Source organism: Salarias fasciatus, chromosome 18, assembly GCF_902148845.1.
Source record: "Salarias fasciatus chromosome 18, fSalaFa1.1, whole genome shotgun sequence".
Classification (NCBI taxonomy): Eukaryota; Metazoa; Chordata; class Actinopteri; order Blenniiformes; family Blenniidae; genus Salarias; species Salarias fasciatus.
This window is the reverse complement of record NC_043762.1, coordinates 16,857,836-16,865,348: the sequence shown is the minus strand read 5'-3', so window position 1 is coordinate 16,865,348 and position 7,513 is coordinate 16,857,836. Positions and strand designations below refer to the sequence as shown.

The 7,513-nt window shown below is 41.2% G+C and overlaps 1 protein-coding gene across 5 annotated transcripts in view; it reads left to right on the top strand.

Moving 5' to 3' along the window:
* The first annotated feature begins 6,434 nt into the window (after positions 1-6,434).
* Positions 6,435-7,513, top strand: part of map4l (microtubule associated protein 4 like) — a 70,261-nt gene continuing 69,182 nt past the window's right edge. For 3 of the 5 annotated variants that reach the window (XM_030115877.1, XM_030115876.1, XM_030115875.1), the window contains exon 1: positions 6,435-6,584. The gene's annotated coding sequence lies outside the window, so the exon portion shown is untranslated. The remainder of the gene's footprint in view (positions 6,585-7,513) is intronic. The other 2 variants (XM_030115879.1, XM_030115880.1) reach the window with 2 other exon arrangements.

The window sequence follows — 7,513 nt, the reverse complement described above, 5'->3', positions numbered from 1 at the left end:
ACAAATGACCTGTCAGCCACAGACAGCCCACAGAGAGAACATGCAAACTTCTTACAGAAAGCAGAGTACTTTCCATCCCATTTGTATTTGTATTTATTCGTTCATTTCAGGCAACTACTATACAATAATGCACAAAGTAAAGGAAACATATTCACAAAAGCAATAAACAATGTAACAAGTAACCAAATAACAGAGGATTCCATTCTGCCTGAAAGGGAGTGGGAAGAAGGAAACTTATTTAATCCCACCCCCAATTACCCTTCATATAATCAGAACAATTCTCACTTCCATAGTTGCATATACACACATAGAGATTAATAATTCATTGATTTGGATCTACATGACGAAAACTTTGAAACAAGGTGGCGTTACCATTGGTAACAGATAACATGTACATACTTGAATACAGTACACACTTATATATCAACAATGGTAATGAACAGTGTACCAAGAATGGTAAAGAAACAACATAAACACACTCAGTAATGTTGATGTGAATCAGGATCCACATACTGTGACCAAACTGTACGTTTATGTTGGAGTTTGAATCTATGAACATTTTGGCATTGCTTGTGTTGAATATCCAGGTTGTTCCACAACTTAACCCCACATACAGATACACAAAAATGTTTACGGGTAGATTTTTTTACTGGTATTTTGAAATTTCCATACCCTCTTAAATTACGAGCTGTCTCTTTTAATTTGAAGAATGTTGTATATTATTTGACTATGTTTTATTAAATGCTTTGTACAGAATAATTGATGTGGTTTTTTTTCACAAGATCATTGAATTTTAACAACTTAGACTGAATAAAAAGATTGTGAGTATGTTCTAGAAATCTAGCCTTGTGAATGATCCACACAGCTCGTTTCTGCGTTATGACTAGGGGATATATTGTGCACTGGTAAGTGTTCCCCCATACCTCTACACAATGCGTGAGGAATGGGAGTACCAGAGTACAATACAGAGTACGGAGGGCATTTGCAACAAGGCATTGTTTCACTTTGTTTATAATACAGAGGCTTTTGGATATTTTTGTTTTTATATGTTTGATATGAGCTTTCCAAGACAGTTTACGATACCTAAAAATGTATTCTCACAAACATTTTCATTTTCAGTACCTTCCATAACTATTTGCAGAAATGACTTTGTTGTAAAATTACCAAACATCATTGCTTTAGTTTCACTTATATGTAGAGATAGTTTATTTATATCCATCCAGTTTTTTATTTTATTGAGTTCCATGTTCACAGCTCGTACAAGCTCATTATAATGCATCTGTTCAGAGCTAAAGAGTTCGTGCTGTGGCCAAACAGGTATGACTTCTGTACAAATCATGATAACTCACCTCGTCTGAATAACCAAATGAACAAAATGTTTGTATTTGCAAAATGTTTCTGTGTTGCCTCCACCTTTATTCACCTCCCCCATGCTCTCTTTAATCCTCTCAGCTCCCTTTCTTTTCCGTCGGCCTTTCCCCTCTTTGCTTCTATGCTTTTACTGAGAAAGCACCTAAAACATTATTAAGCTGCAATAAATCTCATGTGAAATGCCACCGCTTTCTTTTTTTTTCCTTTATCTTTTTGCTGATCAGATAATCTTATTCAGACAGTTCACTCTGCTGTCCCCTATTTTATATTGAATATAGATAATCAGTAACATGGACTAAATGTGAGGATTATGTCCAAACTTTGGAGTGCTGATTGTGAGACTGCTGATAGAATTGCTGTAGGAAATCAAAAAAAAAAAAAAACAATGACGACAATGGGAAGCAAGTGTGTTCAGGTGTTTCTGAACATATTCACAAGGCTGCCACACAAATCGTTTTTCAGAGATAAAACCCAGAGCTCAAGGCTCTCACATGATTGGCTCTTATACACACACTCATGAATTTAGCAACAGGACATAAAACTATTTGCAATGACTACTGTCCTTTAAAGGTACTTGAAAGCAAAAAACTTAAATAAATCCCAACGTACAGGTGACTTTAGGGCTGTTCTATTTTGAATTGACTTGTTCTAGATTTCAATGGTTCTTTTTTGTAGCACTTTGACCTCACAGGGAGAATTTCTCTCGATTGAGTCTGGACCCTCCTGTGCGGAGAGTGCGTGTTATACCTGTAGTTGCATGGGTTTTCGCAGTGCAAAAATTGTCAACAATTGAAAATTGTGTGCTGCTTCCATGCCATAGAGTGGTGTAGGGGATTTCCCTCTCCGCAGAGAGAAATAAAATCCCCTTTATTCTGCCCTATGCTGGACTGGCGATGTGTCCGGGGTGTATCCTGCCTGTACGTCTGGAATTGTTCCCAGCCCCCCTATAAGTTGGATTAAGCATGCAGGAGATAAATGGTTTCCCACTTGCACCACTCATCACTGCCATGGCATCCTTCCTTCTGCCAGATTCGCCCTTCCTCACTCAACCTCTGCTGTCTTTACTTCCCCACCCCCACCCCCCTATCCCCCACCCCATCTAACCCAGACACCCCCTGTGCAGTGTCGCCCTAAATCCCCCTCCAGCCTTAAAACTCTTCTTTCCAAATCCCCCTCCGCCACATCTCCAACCTCTTCAATGCTGCCAATCAAAGAGGCGCTCAGCTCGCTCCTCTGCAAAACCAACCAGTTGACACTTTACCAGTAATGATGATGGGCAGCAGTAATATTTTCATGATTGCCTTTGTCATGGATGAGTTTAGAAAGAAAAAAAAAAAACGTCAGTATGCTTCTATACTGCCCCATATTTGTGTGTCAGCACTTCTGTGAAAGTGATTTGATGCGTGAGGCAGTGTAAACATGGTATATCCACTGTATTAGTGTGCCAATCCTTCAGCTAAGCCTCGGCACTGCAGGGGTTCACCACTTATTTAGGTCATCAGATGTTTAAAGAGTTAAACTCCTCTGGATTGGTGCAGACTGAAAAAAAAAAAAAAAAGGCTTCCTGCAACTGGTCTGTATGGCCTCAATTCTGCACAATAACCTGATGCGATGGCCCTTCAAAATCTTTGATGGCACATTAGATGTGATCTAGAGAAGAATCAGATCATCAGATATCAGGATCTTTTGCCTTTTTTTTTTGGCCTATCAAGTGTTGATATGCTGGAACTGATCACAGAAAACTGAGAGAACGCACACACTGAAAGGATTTTTATTTGATGAAGATCAAAAAGAAAAAAGATGAATCACGCACTATATCATAAAGACCCTCAATAAACTATGTTCACTTTAAATCTTACATTATATTAATACATTCTGCTACGTACAGTTTTGCAGTATGTAATTAAGGACTAAAACTCGGATGTGTACATATGTGTTTCAGATTTTCAAGTTAATATATTTGTCTCATTAGATTAGATTGCAACAAAACATGAAGTAATCTCACAATGCAGAAGCAAAGTTGTATTTCAGTCTATTTTTGTTTTTGGCCTAGTTTTCTATTTTAGTCTTGTTGAAGATATTTTGGAGAATCACAGCTGAAACTGTGTGTGAATTGATAAACTTGTGGAGGGAGGGCTGTGTCAATGACTGAATCACTCCAACATGATAAACTGTTTGCATAATACACACCACAGTATAGAGGCCAACATAAAACACCCCAGGGAAAAAAAGAAAAACTGAGTACAAGTGCATGAATATATCATCCATTACAGTGATTGTGAACATATCAAGTGATGCTGCATGAAGAATAGATTGATAAGAAAACACAGAGAGAGAGGAATGATACAGCAAAAACAGGGGATGAAAGAGGACCGAGGGCATGACAGATTGAGTTTCAGTGAGACAGGAAAAGAGATGCTGAGGATAGAAAAAGAGTGAGATGATGCACGCAGACAGACAGGAGCATTACATAACTGTGTTTGACGAGGAGAGAAGAAGGGAGGGAAGGAGGGAGGATAAACGAAGGGCTGGCTGTGACGCAGTCTATCAATGAAAAGTGGTCAGCCGGCCCGGACTCCTCCTCTTCACGAACCTGATGAACACGCAGCCACGCCTTCCACTTTCAATCAGCAGGACCAGCTGCGACAGAGGAAGATATGAGAAACAGCTGATTTCCCTAAGTTGGATGGACGAGAACGCCACATGAGAGATGAGATTTGTTATTGCACCTTCAAGGAGAAACCTGATAAAACTAATCAATATTTAATTCCAGGAAACCGCACCGCATCAGCCTCAAAGCTTGTTCTTAATATATTAATAATATTAACTCTGCAGTGATCAATATTTTATTCAACCTGTATTTGTGATTTTCATTTAAAAATAGATGAGATGAGAGTGTAAGAGACTTGTCTCTATTGAGTACTAAGGACATTCCAGCTCATTGTTCCAAGAGAAACACATTTCCCTCATCATTTGAAAGAAACAAATTTGGGTTTAAGTCATCAGATTATTTTTTTTAGTGTTTCCATATTGGTTGCATGTTGTTTTTCAGCTTTTTAGTTAATGTTGCTCGTCTGCATTTGTCTTTTCTTCTGGTATCTAAATTTACGAAGCCATTTTCAGGACAGACTGGAACAAGAGAGAAGGTCACAGGTCAGAGAGAAGTGAGTCCTGTCACATGAAGGATGATGAAAACATCCATGAAGTCCAAATCATCGACGGGTGCTGAAACAGGCTGACTGCTGCAAACTACTGCAGAAAAGAGGAATTCAGCTTCCGTGGATAAGGACCATCACTTTATTGATTTTAATGTGTTTTTGCTTTCTGACTGTGTTTTGAGCTTGCTTATAGTGCACAGTTTGTGATATTTTTTGGAGGGGAGAGATTACAAACAAACCCACAGAATCAAATGAGAGCTGTAATCCCAGATAATCCTATAGAAACCTCTGCCTCTCCAGAACGCAGTCAGCAAATCAGTCAGTCAATCAGCACCCAGCCAGGTCCTGCTTCATTTTCACTGGCTGCTTATAGAACCAAACTGACTACAAGATATTTGTTTCGTCAAACTTTACTCTCAGCTCTTTGATTTTATTTGAGTGCTGGGGAGCCATTCAGTGTGGAATTTGCTGTTTTTCTTCTGTTCACCCTGTTCCCTCCTACAGTTTAAAAACATGATTTGAGACATCTGTCGTTCTCTTTGTCTTGTGATGGACTGTACAGCTGTCTTCATGCAGAAACAGCTGGGATCTGTCCCAGCATCCCTCGGTAACCTGAGATGGATTAAATGTTGAGAAGGTGGATGGATATTGGTTGTTAACCTAAGCACAACTGATTTGTGTTTTACACCTGAGTGCTACAATACATTTAAGGCAATTCTAATCTAATATATTCATGCTTGCTTTATTCTCAACATTTCATGGGATATCTCAATATTTTGACTTTTTCAAAGTTTGCACAGGGACCTAAACTTGAACATGCCCACTTATTTTTTGCAGCGGTTGTGCAAAAAGAACGGAAAAATCACAACAAAACAGGGCCTAGCTAAAAAAGAAAAACAAAGTCCAAACTTCTAACCTGAAAAAATTAATAAACATGTTCAAATAAATACAAAGTGGGCACTGACCAATAATATAGTGCTTTTAAAAAATAAATACCAATGTGTATTAAAATATACTAGAGTACTGGATACTTCAGTGTCAGGATAAGGACCAATGTACAGAGGCTGAGCCTCAGCAAACAGAAGCCACCTGGGGGCTTCTACTGAGGTCATTTTTTTTGTAAACTGAGCCGCAGGATGACTGGCTCACTCTGCTCCACCAAGGCCTGTAATGTGGCCGCCTTGCGTCCCACAGGAGGACAGCGATCAGGCTGTTAACCTCACCATCAAGGGATGAGACAGACGCACATGTATACCTGGCCTGTAACAGCCGCTTTATCCCATTCATGGGTGGCTGGAGCTCATCCCAACCGACTGGCGAAGGCAGGGTACACTCTGGAGAGGGTGCCAATCCGTCACAGGGAAACAGAGAGAGAGACAGAGGGAGGTCGTCACACATATTGTATGCATGCACACGTACACGCACACAAGCTCAAATGTGAGCTCTTAGGCTGTGGGGAAAAAACAAACAAACATAACATCTGGACAAAAAAAAAAAAAAAAAAAACACACACACACACACACAAAAGAAGAACATCATAAGAACAGACACATTTCATAACGATAGGCCCCAAATGATCTCACGCCATTCTATTCTTGTTTAGGGGTTAGGGTGGGAATGAGACCACCATGCCTCCCTGACAAGAGGCCCTAAACTCCTGAATCTTGTGCAAATGTAGATCATTTTTATCATATCTGATAAAAAACAAACTGCTGTAAGTCCTGTATGCATGCTGAACTGAACATTCCATTCCTTGCCCTTAGCTGATGTTCTTTACCGAATAAACCCTGATGAACAGAAGCTGAAAGTGAAAGCGGCTGCAGCTCCTGCAGCTCCTGCAGACTCCAGAAGACTTCTTGTTCATGACTGCCGCGTCCTGATTGGTGCAGCCGGTCGGGGAAGGGGCGTGGCCTGCGCCTGAGTCCTGGCACCAGTCTGCACTGCGAGCGGCGAAAGGTGGAGAGATTTACCCCATCACACACTCCGACTGTCACACACACGCACAGACACACGCACACACACAGTCAGCGAGAGAAACGGGACTCATCCAAAACCGTGAGTAGAGCCGCTTATTGTTCAACCTTCCTCATATTTCGGAGGCTGTCACTGCGTGGCCGTCGTTGTTTTCTCACATCCTCGCGCTGCGCCGTCCCCTCGTGCCTTCATAAATAAGGGATGATATTGTGTCAAACCCACGAGCGTATTTTTGGTCTCTCGCTGCAGCGGCATAGATTTGCGGCCTATATTTAGGTTATTATATGGCGGCCGGTGTGTTTCCCATCACAATGACAGAGGACGGTGGGCGTGTGAGGAGGTGAAAAGGGAGGAGGAGGGGGAGTTCTGTGTCTCATGCAGAGGTCCGTGGATTCGTGTCTCTTTGTTATGGTGGTGCCGCAGTCGGGATGGTACACCCCTCCTGCTGAAAAACCACCAGACTATAGTACTCCAGAAATACAGTATTCCTCTGATAATCCTGCTTTGGCTCACAGTCCTCCTCACTAATCATGCATGAGCGTGGATGCTGTGGTCCAACCTATTGCATGCAACATTTCTACAGATACTGTACCTCTAATGTCATATAATTCAGTTGTGAAACTACAGTAAGCTATAGAGGATGGTCATGATGCTGCCTGCAGGTGTACATTAGCAGGTGCATGTATTGCTCAGTAAAGGCCTGGTTATGTAAAGGGCGTGTTTATACTACACCAGTTTTAGGAAGAGTCTCAAATGTTCTATAGGGACTAAGCTTCCCGTTATACAATAATACCCCCCTCCCCGCTCTACACACACACACGCACACACACACACAGCCACAGACACACACTGCATCCTCTGTCTGTGTGGATTAGGACACATTGTTCCACATTATGCTCAATTTTTTCCCTCTCTGGCTCTTTCTGTAGTCCATCTTCTCTCTGCTGTGCATGTGAAATCGAACCCTCGATCAATGATAATGCATCCATCAGTATAGCATCAATATATAG